Raw genomic sequence first — 13,810 nt, forward strand, 5'->3', positions numbered from 1 at the left:
CCAAAGTAGTTTGCCATTAACAGACCTCCCTTGCAAGAGCTACTGAAAGAAATGGCACAGAGAAAAATAAAAACAAGAAACATTCAACACTCAACAAGGTGATACACAATGAAACAGACCCAGAAACACAAGTCATAATAATATGAGACAACTTTAAAGTATAAAAAGGGAGGAAGAAATGGATAAATTCTGTTCAAGTAAATGGTGAGAAAAGAACAGGTTTTTTTTTAAAAAGGCTCTCTTGGGGATGGGTGGTGGCACACCTGGATGAGTGCTCATGTTACAATGTGCAAGGGCCAAGGTTCAAGCCCCTGCCCCCCATACACGGGGGGAAGATTCAAAGGAGTGAAGCAGTGCCACAGGTGTCTCTCTGTCTCTCTCCCTCTCGATCTCCTCCTTCCTTCTCAATTTCTTTCTGCCTCTATCCACTAAAATAAGTGTAAAATAAAAGTTAAAAAAAATCAAAGGGAGTCGGGCAGTAGCACAGCAGGTTAAGTGCAGGTGGCGCAAAGCACAAGGACCAGTGTAAGGATCCTGGTTCGAGACCCCGGCTCCCCACCTGCAGGGGGGTCATTTCACAAGCGGTGAAGCAGGTCTGCAGGTGTCTGTCTTTCTCTCCCCCTCTCTGTCTTCCCCTCCTTTCTCCATTTCTCTCTGTCCTATCTAACAATAATGACATAAATAACAACAATAATAACTACAACATAAAACAAGGGCAACAAAAGGGAATAAATAAATATTAAAATATTAAAAAATCAAAAAAGAATATCTTAAATGTACTTCTATATAATATACTCACATTATTTATTAAATTATCTATATGGTACTTTTATATATAACACATTCACATACATAGTCACTTGTATCTTTTTTAATATTTATTTATTCCCTTTTGTTGCCCTTGTTTTATTGTTGTAGTTATTATTGTTCTTGTTGTTGTTGTTCTCGATCGTTACTCTGGTCCTTGCGCTTAACCCACTGCGCTACTGCCTGACTCCCTCTTTATATCTTTTTAAAGGGATATCATTTCCTCTTTAGTACTTTTTAATCTTTCCTACATATTTCTTGCTTCTTTTTTTGTTTGTTTGTTTGCTTTTTCCATCCTTTTTATTATATATATTACCTTGAGGTTCTTTAATTTGGTGTAGGTGTTCAAGGGCTCTTGTTGCTATCATCTATATCTAGCACCAAATAACTTATTTTTATCTGAAAGGCAACTATTAGATGGTTTCACTCATATGTGCAATATAAAGAGCTGAGGTGCATGAGCTTATTTAAAAAAAGAAGAAGAAGAAAGAAAATAAAAGGTAAAAACACCAAACTGTGACTAAGACTTTGTGAAAACTTATGCTGGTTGTCCTTGAAGTGGAGGCTGAAGAGTCATGGTGGGGGTTGGGGGTGAGATGGGAGGGCACAGAACTATAACCCTTGTAATCTTGTGTTCTTATAAAACAGTACTAAATCACAAATGATTTATAAGGTGGATTTTACAACTTCCAAGAAAATGTATTTGAGATCAATACAGTATGGAGGTGAGATGTGTCTACATGGAGGTACTGAGGGGATGGAGTTTCAGGGAATACTAGGTTCCATTTTGATATTTCCTATCCACCTTTCTCACTTACACTCAACAATCTTCCATGTTACCTGATATGACTTGAAACAAGACTTTTCTCCAACACAACTGGGATTTCCTCTGACCATGTACTAGCTATGTCTTTAGGATATCTAAGGTATGCCTCCACATTTAGCTTTTTAGGCAACTATAGAGATTACTGATATTGCCATAAAAAGAACTGAAGTATTCCTTATAGCAGCTGAGCCATACAATCTCAGTGAATTCCTTAAAGTTCTTTCAGGTTACAACTCTTTCTCCTGTAGAAAACATCTTAAAATGAGTTCTACCTCTTAGTTATATAGCTACAACTTCTGTGAGAAGGAAGATCAGTAGGTTGATACAATTGAAAGGAAGAAGGCAAAATCAACTTCAGCTGGAGGTTAACTATCTAGTTAAGTGATGATATTTCTCTCTAGTGCTTGGGAGGACTGTGGGGTTCTATTCAGCTGCTAAGAGGTGGTGACTGATTAGTGATGTCTTCCATGAGAGCAGAGTGCCCAGGTGAGAGGATGAGTGACTTGTACAACTTCTCTCATATAAAATATTATTTGTTATTTACTTCTCAAGGGGCTGTCTTACATGTCACAGTCTTCCTGCACAAAACCAGAACTGGTTCCAAAATCAGCCTGTCCCTTAATTTGATAAGGTTGACTCTAGAAATATGCCTACCCCATCAGAAGTTTTTTGAGTTAATAATTATCAGTCAATAAATGCAAAAGGCACTAGGCATCATCCTCCTTCTTTTCTAAAAGCAGGTTGTGTATGGCAAAGCTACACAGATCAAAGACCACAAGTTCAACTCTTTTTCTCAAAATGAGAACAACATTTTAATTCTTAGGCCTTTTTTGTGAGCAGAGGAAAACATCTGACACCATTTTGTTTTTTTCCTCAGTAAATGAGACTATTTGATCCAAAAGATTAATTCAAATGCAGCAGAGAGAAGACACTGGAGAAGTATGGAAGGAAGTTTCAAATTAAAGAATGGAGTGGAAAATTATGATGAAACTCAGATCAAAGTGGAAGGGTTGAGAGGTGAAGATGGGACAAAAGAAATGGCAGATAAGAGTAGAAAGACCAAAGATGGGTAAAGAACAGTTATAAGGAAGGAAGTCAGAGGAAAATATGTTTTCATTTATCCCACTTTGGAAGAATACTTTAAAAGGAGGATGATGTCACTTCCATGTCAGACTAGGAAAGATACTTCATAAAACACAGCTGTAGTCCTTTATACCAGATTATTGCCTCCTCCAAATTTAATTTTTTGTATTTTTAGCATGAATTTTGCCCTGGTGGTATGGTGATCCCAAGATGTTGCCAGGTATTGAAGTCAGGCCCTCATATTTGGCAAGGTGCATATTCTATTAGGTGAACCCAAAGTATTTTTGAAAGATGTACTATTTCTTGAAAAGCATCACGATTCAGACTTGTATTTATAGTATACACACAGTGGAGAGTGATAAAATTAAATACGTATAAAAAATGAAAAGCAATTATACTTTCGCTGTGACTAAGTGACTAGCTGATAAGCAATCTACTTTCTTCTATTTGGGAGCCTTTTGCAAGTTTCACGTTAAGGTGGTTATGTTATTTTAATAAATTATTCTATTACTTATTTAATGTGGCTGATGCTGTTACCAAAGCTTCACTGTTGCAGGCTGAATTGTTCCAATAGAGACAGACAGACAGGGAAAGACACCACAGACCTGAAGTTCCTCCAGGGCAGAGACACCACAGACCTGAAGTTCCTCCAGGGGACAGAGCTGAAATGAGGGTCATGCACACAGGAAAAGCAGGCCCCCTTCCAAGTGAACTATCTCACCTACTTTATGCTTATATTTTACATTTTTGAAGAAGACGACTGATTTTGTTTTCCTTTCTTTTTGTAATTCCATCTTTGACCTTCCTTTTCAAATAAGGGGGGGGGGGAGCACCAAGGCAAGGAAAACAGAGTGGTGGTAGCAACCAGGAAACAGAGCTTGCAGAAGGGACCAAGATGAGGCCAGGCAGGGGTCAGAATGAGAGGAGAAGTGGATGGGCACAGAAGCAGGTTTAAAGTTACAGGTCAGAGCTGGGATTCAACCCCCAAGAAATGGAGAGATGTGTAGAATCCCAGAGCTAAGACCACAGAGAGGAAGAAATAGCAGGCAAAGTCCTGGCAGGTCACAGGACATAGTAATATAATTAACTGCAATTAATGGAGCCACCACTGCATTCTCTAACTCTCTGAAAAGAAGGGAGCATCAGCCAAGACATAGAGAAGTCAGTATCCTGCCTTCAACTGCTCAACAAGGACCCCAGGTAGCAGAGACTTGTTACAGATGGTATTCAGTGGTTGGTACAGCCACATCTGAGCCTCATCTCCCACCTCATCCTGCTGTTGGAAAGATGACTGCACCCTGCTTTCCACTCAGTCCTCCTTCTGTGAGATGGGGCTTCAGCTTAGAGTCATAGGAGGAGAGGCTGGACAAGGCCAGTGGAACTAAGTCAACAAGTACCAAGCACACTCATTATGCAATTCCAGCCCCCATGAGCAATGCTTTCAGTAGCCTGGCTCTGTGGTCATGCTGTGCCACCCCTGGTAAAATGTACATACTGTGATGTACAGGGACCTAAAGCCAAGCCTCTGGTCCCCTCCTGCATTGAGAGAAGCTTCACTAGTGGTGGAGCAGTATCTGAAGGTGTCTCTCTTTTTCCCTTCCATCTTCCCTTCCTTCTAAATTCTTCTCTACCTCTATAATAAAATTAAATTAATGAAATAAAAATATAAAGAAGGATAGGAAGGAAGGAAGGGAGGTAAAAGAAAGAAAGAAGAAAAAAGGCAGGAATACAGGAAAGAAGGAGGGAGGGAGGAAGGGAAGGAAGGAAGGGCGGAAGTGAGGAAGGAAGGATGGAAGGAAGGAAGGAAAGAAGGAAGGGAGGGAGGGAGGGAAGGAGAGAGGGAGGGACAGCAGGCAGGTTGGCCTGGCTCTGAAGAGCAGAGGAGAGGAACTTCTGCATATTTGAATGGTATTTTATACATATTGTTAGGCTCTTTCATCCTATTCTGTTGACTCAATCTTTCCATTTACCAGAAATATCAGTTTTTCTAGGCCTTCTTTGGAACACACATACCAATGAACAAAAAAGTAAGGTTTTCTCCCACTTGAGCCCTTGATGGGCTATATTGGGAAAGTTTTTGCTGTTGTTGTTGTTGCTTTTGGAAGAATCAAAAACTACACTTGGCATTTAGGAGGTCTTGAGAAGAAAATGAAGACATCATTGCAGTAGGATGACAAGACTTTAAAGTCTATTTCAGAGGGTCATTGGCAAGGAACTCTGTGAAGAGGGATGTCTGAGCTAGGAGATCAGAGCACTAAATACAGTGGAATCCTGAAGGGATCCTGCTGGCTCTTGAGAGAATATGCTTCCACAAAGCCAGCATCTGGAGAATGCATCTTCAAGAAAGGGAGAGGAAGTAGCAAATATAAATTCTCTTAAAAAAAAAAAACTCATTCTGGATTTGTGTAGAAGTAAAGAAAGGTAGAAATATTTACTTGAGAAATGACTTTTTTTTTCTTTTGGGGGGAATTAATGGTTTACAGTCAACAGTAAAATACAGTAATTTATCCGTGCTTCATCAGTGAGCATGGATAAAACTCAAAAACAAATAAAGAAAACAACAACAGCAAAACAGTTAAGTGAGATAAGTTAGAAAAAATAGCTGAAAAAAAAGAAAAAATAGCTGAGTAAGTTGTGGTCTATATACACAATGGAATACTACTCAGCTATTAAAAATGGTGAGTTCAGGTAGTCGGGCTGTAGTGCAGTGGGTTAAGTGCAGGTGGCGCAAAGCACAAGGACAGGCAGAAGGATCCCGATTTGAGCCCTGGCTCCCCACCTGCAGGGGAGTCGCTTCACAAGCGGTGAAGCAGGTCTGCAGGTGTCTATCTTTCTCTCCCCCTCCTCTCTCCATTTCTCTCTGTCCTATCCAACAACAACGACAATAATAATTACTACAACAATAAAACAACAAGGGCAACAAAAGGGAATAAATAAATAAAATAAATATTTTTTTTTAAATGGTGAGTTCCCCTTTTTCACTTCATCTTGGATGAAGCTTGAAGGAATCATGTTAAGTGAGACAAGCCAGAAACAGAAGGATGAATATGGAATGAACTCACTCATAGACAGAAGTTGAAAAACAAGATCAGAAGGGAAAACACAAAGCAGAACTTGAGCTGGAGTTGGTGTATTGCAGCAAAGTAAAAGACTCTGGAGTGTGTGGGGGATGGGGGTTCAGGTCCTGGAACATGATGGCAGAGGAGGACCTAGTGGGGGTTGTATTATGTGGAAAACTGGTAAATGTTAAACATGTACAAACTATTGCATTTTACTATTGACTGTAAATCCTTAATCTCCCAATAAAGAAGTAAACCAAAACATTTTTAAAATACAGTAATTTATACATGTGTAGCATTTCTTAGTTATTCATATAACCCCTCTAGGTTCTGAATCCTACTCTCACCACCCCAGAGTCTTTTATTTTGGTATAACACACCAGAAAATATTCGTGTGTGTGTGTGTGTGTGTTGACATATCTTTTATTTACTTATTTATAATGTTTTATTATACTTATCTATTGGCTAGATAGAGACAGCCAGAAATTGAGAGGATAGGGGAAGATAGAGAGGAAGAGATACAGAGAGACACTTGCAGCACTGCTTATCACTTGCAAATATTTCCCCCTGCAAGTAGGGACTGGGGCTCAAACCTGGATCCCTGCACACTGTAACATGTACTCGCTCAACCAGGTGCGCCACCAGCTGGCCTATTTATTTATTTATTTATTTATTTATTTTCCCTTTACTGGGGGAGTAGTGTTTTACATTTAACAGTAAATACAATAGTTTGTATATGCATAACATTTCTCAGTTTTCCACATACAACTCCCATTAGGTCCTCTGTCACCCTTTTCCAGGACCTGTACTCTCCCCCCGCCACCCCAGAGTCTTTTACTTTGGTGCAATACACCAACCCCAGGAGAAGTGACATTTCTAAGCCAGAATTCTCCATGAATCTATGGCTAGAATTTACACTATTCAGATAAGGGAGATTAAAAGTAGTTTTAAATGAATAAGTATTTTCATAAACCAATGAGATTTCTCTTTAGAGAACAGCACTTCAAAACTGAACCTCAAAATGTTTCCATATATTGCTATGGTGGTTGTCTCTGGGTAAAGTTGGGGTTCTGGAAATGGGGCACAGGGCTCTGGGGATAGGTGTGCTGTGGCACCATACCTCTATATCTTATAAACCAGAAATCACTAATAAAAAGGAGAGGAAAATGTCTCACAATTCACAAAAGAAACACATGAAGAAAGACTTGAAATTTTAAGAGTTATCAAATGTATCACCAAAATTAATGATGTGTGATATAGTTTAGAAATATAAATATTGCAACCTAAGATGTGAGTCAGTGGATGAAGTGTTGGGCCTTCAAATATGAGGTCTTAAATTCAACTCCTAGCAGCACATAAACCAGTATGATATTTATTTTTGTTCTCTCTCTCTCCCTCTTCCTTATTGGCAAATAAATAAAGCTTTTTAAAAAAATATACAGGGAGTCGGGCGGTAGCGCAGCGGGTTAAGCACAGGTGGCACAAAGTGCAAGGACCAGCATTAAGATTGCAGCTGGAGCCCCCAGCTCCCCACCTGCAGGGGAGTCACTTCACAAGCGGTGAAGCAAGTCTGTAGGTGTCTATCTTTCTCTCCCTCTGTCTCCCCTTCCTCTCTCCATTTCTCTCTGGCCTAGCCAACAACAATGACATCAATAACTACAACAATAAAAAACAAGGGCAACAAAATGGAATAAATAAGTAAATAAAAATTTTAAATATATATATATACAAAATTCTGTAGAGTATAACAAAGAGACAATAAACTATTTTTCTTTATTTGAAAAATAGAGCTTCAAGAACAAAAATCAATAGAGTCTTTGGGACGGCAACATCTCTCACCAGCGTGAGGTACCTGCTTTGCCATGTGTGCACTCCAGGTTTGCCCTAACTCGCTAGCACTCTGGAGGAAGCCTCAGTGCTGTGGTGTCTTCTCTCTGTCTGAAAAGGCAGCCCAGAGCAGTCAAGCTCTGCTGACAACAAATAATAAGTAACAGATTCTTAAAAATCTAAAGAAGTTTTTTAAAAAATGAAATCAGAGGGAGTCTGGTGGTAGCACAGCAGATTAAGCGCAAGTGGCGCAAGGCGCAAGGACCCGCAACTACCGAGGTTCGAGCCCCCGGCTCCCCACCTGCAGGGGAGCCACTTCACAGGCGGTGAAGCAGTTCTGCAGGTGTCTGTCTTTCTCTCCCCCTCTCTGTTTTCCCTTCTTCTTTCCATTTCTGTCCTATCTAGCAACAACAATAACTACAACAACAATAAAAAAAAAAGGGCAACGAAAGTTCATGTGGCAAAGCTCAAGGACCAAAGGGTCCCAGTTAGAGCCCCTGGCTCCCCACCCGCAGGGGAGTCTCTTCACAGGAAGTGAAGCAGGTCTGCAGGTGTCTGTCTTTCTCTCCCCCTCTCTGTCTTCCCCGCTTCTCTCCATTTCTCTCTGTCCTATCCAATAACAACATCAATAGCAATAATAATAATAACAACTACAACAATAAAACAACAAGGGCAACAAAAGGAAATAAATATTTTTTTGAAATGAAATCAGAAAGTGAACTAAAGATAGAAGCATGACACTCAGAAAACACACAGAAAGGAAGTTTGTTGAATTCAAGCATTTGACAAAGGGAGCGATCAGTAAATTTATACCTGCAAAGCCAGCTGCCCCTGGTAACATCCTCTGGCATGTTAGAGGAGAGAAAGGTGGACTTGTCTAAGCATCCTCTCTAGGCAGGAAATTCTCCCAGAGACCTCCTCCCACTCAGGAGCCTGAGCTCTAAATGAGAAGGGCTGGTGTAATTATGCCTGTGTGTCTGCAGTATCTGAAATAGATCTTGGTAAGCACACAAGAGCCAATCATTAACTGAATGGATGAGTGAGTTGTGATGTATTTAACAATGGTTGATAGAAATTTGGCAATACCATTTGGAAGTCTTCCTTTAATGCTTAGCCTACCCCTCTCTAAAATATCTAGTACAGAAAAATGAAAAAAATCCAGCTCATTAGAAAGAAAATTTTGTGCCTGCTGCCAAGATGCCCAGATGTTGTCATCTGAAGAGAGATTTGGGTTTCTTCACATCACCTGGTGTTTGGCAGTACGTCTCCCATCCTGCCCTCTGATTGGGATGTTGTGCTAAAACCTCAAGCAATGTTCGTTCACTCCTGTTATCTCTCCTTTTTTTTTTTTAAATCTTTACTTATTTTTTTCTTTATTGGATAGAAACAGCAAAAATTGAGAGGGGATGGGGAGATAGAGAGAGAGAGAGAAAAACACCTGCAGCCCTGCCCCACCACTTGTAAAGATTCCTCCCAGCAGATGGGGGCTGGGGGCTCAAACCCGGGTCCTTGCACATTGTAACAAATATGTCACCACCTGGCCCCAACCTCCTGTCATCTCTGTACCACCACCCACTCTCCCTGCACATCTTAGCCAGAAAGAATTTACAATTTTAACACTGTAGAGTCTTTGGGATTTCAGAAGTCTTCATCAAGTCTCACAGATTTCCATATCTCTGGAATGCTGTATGCCTGTATCCATTGGATAAGTGATGCAGTAGGGGATAGAGAAGTGCCTGCCTTCTTCAGCAAAATCTCTTTCATTCTAAGCTACCCATGTGTTCTCCCTGTCCACAGAGACTTTTTAAGGCTCTCAGGCAGATGGGTTCCATCAGAAAGAATCTACCATATAGCCAGTCATTTCATCTACCAGGCAATCTGCAACTCCACTGCTAAAAAACCACCACCACCACCCCCCATCTACTTCAAACTGGGTATTTTATCTATGAGGCCAGCAACAAGACAGGAAGAGAGACAAAATGGCTGCTCCAGTTACATTATCTCCAGGGGGGGTTGGGCTGTTCCTTTTCAGGGGTGCTGTTTAGTGCTATTCCTAAGGCAGTAGAAGATATTTTCTTAAATGAATGGAAGTCTAGCAAAACTGAATGATACTCAGGCTATGCCAATCAACTCTAATCTGTATACCCTCAAAGCCTAAATGAACTATAAAAAACCTCAGAGCAAGAACAGAAAGTCAAAGTCACGTGTGAATGACAAACATTAACTAAATTGCTCTAAGTGTAGTACTGCTACAAGCTTTCATCCCTAGCTGTAAAACCTATGTGATATTTCAGTCTTTTTTATACAGCTCAGGCAGAAAAAACATAATAATCTTCTTCATTTTCTGCTTAGAATTTTTTGGAAGAAAGTACAGGCATTCTAAACTTTGAGGAAGAGGTGTTCGCTTTTAAGACTGCAACAAAATCCTATAGTATATTTACTGAATACTTACTCCACACTCAACTTGATATGCTCATAGAGTTTGAAATTTGATTGTTAGTGAAAATAAATTGGTTACATTTCCATTAGACTCAGAGATGCTTTTAATTAGTTGCAAACCCTGTGTGGACATGTGCTGGAAAAGAACCAACACCTGGAGGTTTTTCCAGGGACAGATAACAACAACAAGAACAACAACAACAACAAAAAATGCCTGCAGGTGTGAGGGTGAAATGTCCCCTTCTTGGAACAAACAGAGAAGTATTGTGGAACAATTTCTCAACAAGTTTGCCAAAATTAGATTACAAAGCACATAAGAAGCCTAGTCACCAAACACAAGTTGCTAGGCATTCCCCATAGTTGTGTTGACAAAAAGTTCTATGCCAGTTCATATATATATATATGCCATTTGAGATGTTAATGACTGAGGCTGGGTGGTGGTATGCCTGGTTGAGCACATGTGTTACCCTGCACAAGGACCCAGGTCCCAGCCCTGCCTGCTCCACTTGCAGAGGAGAAGCTTCATAAGTGGATAAGCAGTACTATAGGTTTCTCTTCCTCTCTTCCTTTATACCTCCCCCTTCCTTCACAGTTTCTCTCAGTCAATATAAAAGATAATGTAAGCCTATGTAAGTTCACGGCATGGGAGGAGTATGCACTGATGGCAAGTTGAGCAGAAAAGTATCAACGGGTATATGTTGACACGCTGCTGCTGCAGCAAGTTCTGGGGAAGAGGGGAGCTTGAATGATTTATAAATTACTGAGATGCCATCAATGTTGGTCCTAATAAGAAGAGGTAAAGGTTTGTTGCTCAACTCCACTAAGCCAAAAAATGTGTTGGAAAAGGATACTGTACACATGCATTACGCATAAAGCTGTATTCAGAGCACCAAATGCCAAACATGGAAAGCCTTGAGTCCCAAGTTGGCCCGAAAAGAAATGATTACAAACAGAGAAGATGATATTAGGTCATACAACTTGATAGAGAATCACTGCATTTTCTGCAAACACTTTTAACCAGGAAGGATTATATCTACCCGTGGAACTTCCTCAACTTGGGCGATATTTTCCTCCCTGGAACTGATACAGAGAGCACCCTGCAGGGTGGGTAAGAGGTGTGTTTGAAGGTGCACAGAATATTAGGGAGTGGATCTGCCAAGCACGACATTAAAGCAATAAAAATGGAGGACATGTTATCAGTCATGTCTGTGTATCCTTGAAGGCACAAACCTTTAGATATGCAGGAAGGATATTTTTATGTAGAGAAAGAGAGAAATTGAGAGGGGCAGTGGGAGGTAGAAAGGGGAGACACTTGCAGCACTGCTTCACCACTCATGAAACTTCCCCTGCATATGGGGACTGGGAGCTTAAACCTGGGTCAGGAGGGACAGAGTGAAGAGCTATATGTACATATTTTCATATCAGGGCATTCTGTAATCACCAGAAACTGGAAGCAATTCAGATGTCCAATGTCAGATGAGTGGCTTAAAAAAAAAAAAAAAAAAAACTATGGTATAATCACAGGAAAGGAAGTGAATCTGGAAAACATCAGAAGAAGCCAGCCACTGTTTCCCTCATCAGAGAGGAGAGGATGGAAAGATGCCTGGAAGTATTAATAGGTGTAGGTTTGGGAGTCGGGCGGTAGTGCAGTGGGTTAAGCACACATGGCACAAAGCACAAGGGCCGGTGTAAGGATCCCAGTTCCAGCCCTGGCTCCCCACCTTCAGGGGAACCACTTCACAAGCAGTGAAGCAAGTCTGCAGGTGTCTATCTTTCTCTCCCCCTCTCTGTCTTCCCCTCCTCTCTCCATTTCTTTCTGTCCTATCCAACAACAATGACAACAACAACAGCAATAATAACTACAACAATAAAAAACAACAAGGGCAACAAAAAGGAAAATAAATAAGTATTTTTAAAAAATAGGTGTAGGTGTGACTTAGAAAGGAAGACAGAAACATAAGGGGAAAAATAGATGTAGATGTAGATGATAGTTCCTTGTAGAGTTAAAGTCAACCCATATCTGTGACCATGGGAGAACTACTGCAGATCCCAATGGAAGGGATGAGGACACAGAACTGTGGTGATAGGAACATTGTGAAATTAGACCCCTATTATCTTATAATTTCATAAATCAACATTAAACCACTAATTTAGAAAAAGAACTAGGATCCAGGTGGTGGCACACCTGGTTAAGCGTACACACTACAGTGCACAAGGACCTGGGTTCAAGCCCTTGGTCCCCACCTGTAGGAGGAAAGCTTCACGAGTGGTGAAGTAGAATTTCAAGTGTCTCTCTCCCTCTCTCCTTTTCTATCTCCCTCTCCCACTCAGTTTCTCTCTGTCTCTATCCAATAATAAATAAAATAAAAATAAGTTTTTTTTAAAAAAAGAAAGAACTGAAAACAAAAAAGTATGGTATATATACATGGCGTAGTACTCAACTGTTAAAAATGATGAAGTTATCTTCTTAGCATCCTTTTGGCTGGAACTTGAGGACATTGACATTATGTTAAGTAAGATGAGAGAGAGATAAAGGAACAAATACCAAATGATCTCACTAATGGGACTTAATAAATATGGACAGGAAAAGAGAAGAACACAAAGTGAATCATGGACTGAAAACAGTGTATTGCACAAAAGCAGAGGACTCTGGGGATGGAAAGACTGGGGAGGAGAGGAAGAAAACATTGGGGGCCTGGTCTGTAAAACATTAACCCCCTCAATAAAAAAATAAGAATAAAAATGGAGGAGGAGGAAGAGGAGAATGAAATGGATCTCTAACTGAATTCATAACTCTTTCCTGCATAGAGATTACATTACAGGGGACATCCGGGTGGTAGTGCACCGGGTTAAGCTCACATAGTACAAAGCACAAGGACCTGGACAAGAATCCCAGTTCAAGTCCCGGCTCCCTATCTGCAAAGGGGGGTGGGGGGTCCTCTTCACAAGCGGTGAAGCAAGTCTGCAGGTGTCTCTCTCTTTATCTCCCCTCCCTTCTCAAATTCTCACTATCCTATCTAACAGAAAATGTTTAAAAAAAAAAAAAAGGCTGCCAGGAGCAGTGGATTCATAGTGGTGGCATCAAGCCCCAGTGATAATCCTGGAGGCAAAAAGAGAAAGAAAGAAAGAAAGAAAGAAAGAAAGAAAGAAAGAAAGAAAGAAAGAAAGAAAGAAAGAGAAAGAAAAAAGAAAGGAGAGAGAGAAAGAAAGACAAAGAGAGAGAGGAAGGAAAAATAAGAGATTACATTACAAAACAGAGCTGAAGCACCCACGACTTAGAGGTAACCAAGAAAAATGGCTAACTGGAGAGAGAGTATGCTAGAAGATTCCAGCACCAAACAGTCACATCTCCAGCAGACTTATTTTTAGGCATGTCCAACCATTAATATCCTGCCCATGGGTTTAAGATTTAACTTGAACTACACACTGTCATTGTCTCCACGTTAGAAGCGATGGAGGCCTCATAAGGAGAAAAGCCGCTCAGTGTCATTGGCACATGACAAATGGGAGGAAGCACCACATCAGTGGAGAGCTGGCAGGAAGGAGAAGGGCATGTGTGTCCCACATAGAATCGTTTGCTAGAACTCACAGCTTCCCAGCTCTTGAAATGAAGACTAGATGAGAAAGTAGCTTCTCGTTCAGATAAGCACGGCTGTCAGACCTAGCGCAGCACTTTACACCTGCAACACCAGGTGCTGAGCTGATCCTTTGTCTACAGCCCCTGTATTAAAGAAAGGACACTCAGGAGGAGACTCTGGAGTTGGAAACC

General features: G+C 40.7%; 1 long non-coding RNA gene across 1 annotated transcript in view; it reads right to left on the reverse strand.

Moving 5' to 3' along the window:
- Positions 1-8,507, reverse strand: part of LOC132537642 (uncharacterized) — a 112,555-nt gene extending 104,048 nt beyond the window's left edge. The window contains exon 1 of the long non-coding RNA XR_009549102.1: positions 8,416-8,507. This is a non-coding gene — a long non-coding RNA (uncharacterized LOC132537642). The remainder of the gene's footprint in view (positions 1-8,415) is intronic.
- Positions 8,508-13,810: the final 5,303 nt, after the last annotated feature.

The sequence above is a fragment of the Erinaceus europaeus genome, chromosome 3 (assembly GCF_950295315.1).
Source record: "Erinaceus europaeus chromosome 3, mEriEur2.1, whole genome shotgun sequence".
In the NCBI taxonomy this organism is placed as follows: domain Eukaryota; kingdom Metazoa; phylum Chordata; class Mammalia; order Eulipotyphla; family Erinaceidae; genus Erinaceus; species Erinaceus europaeus.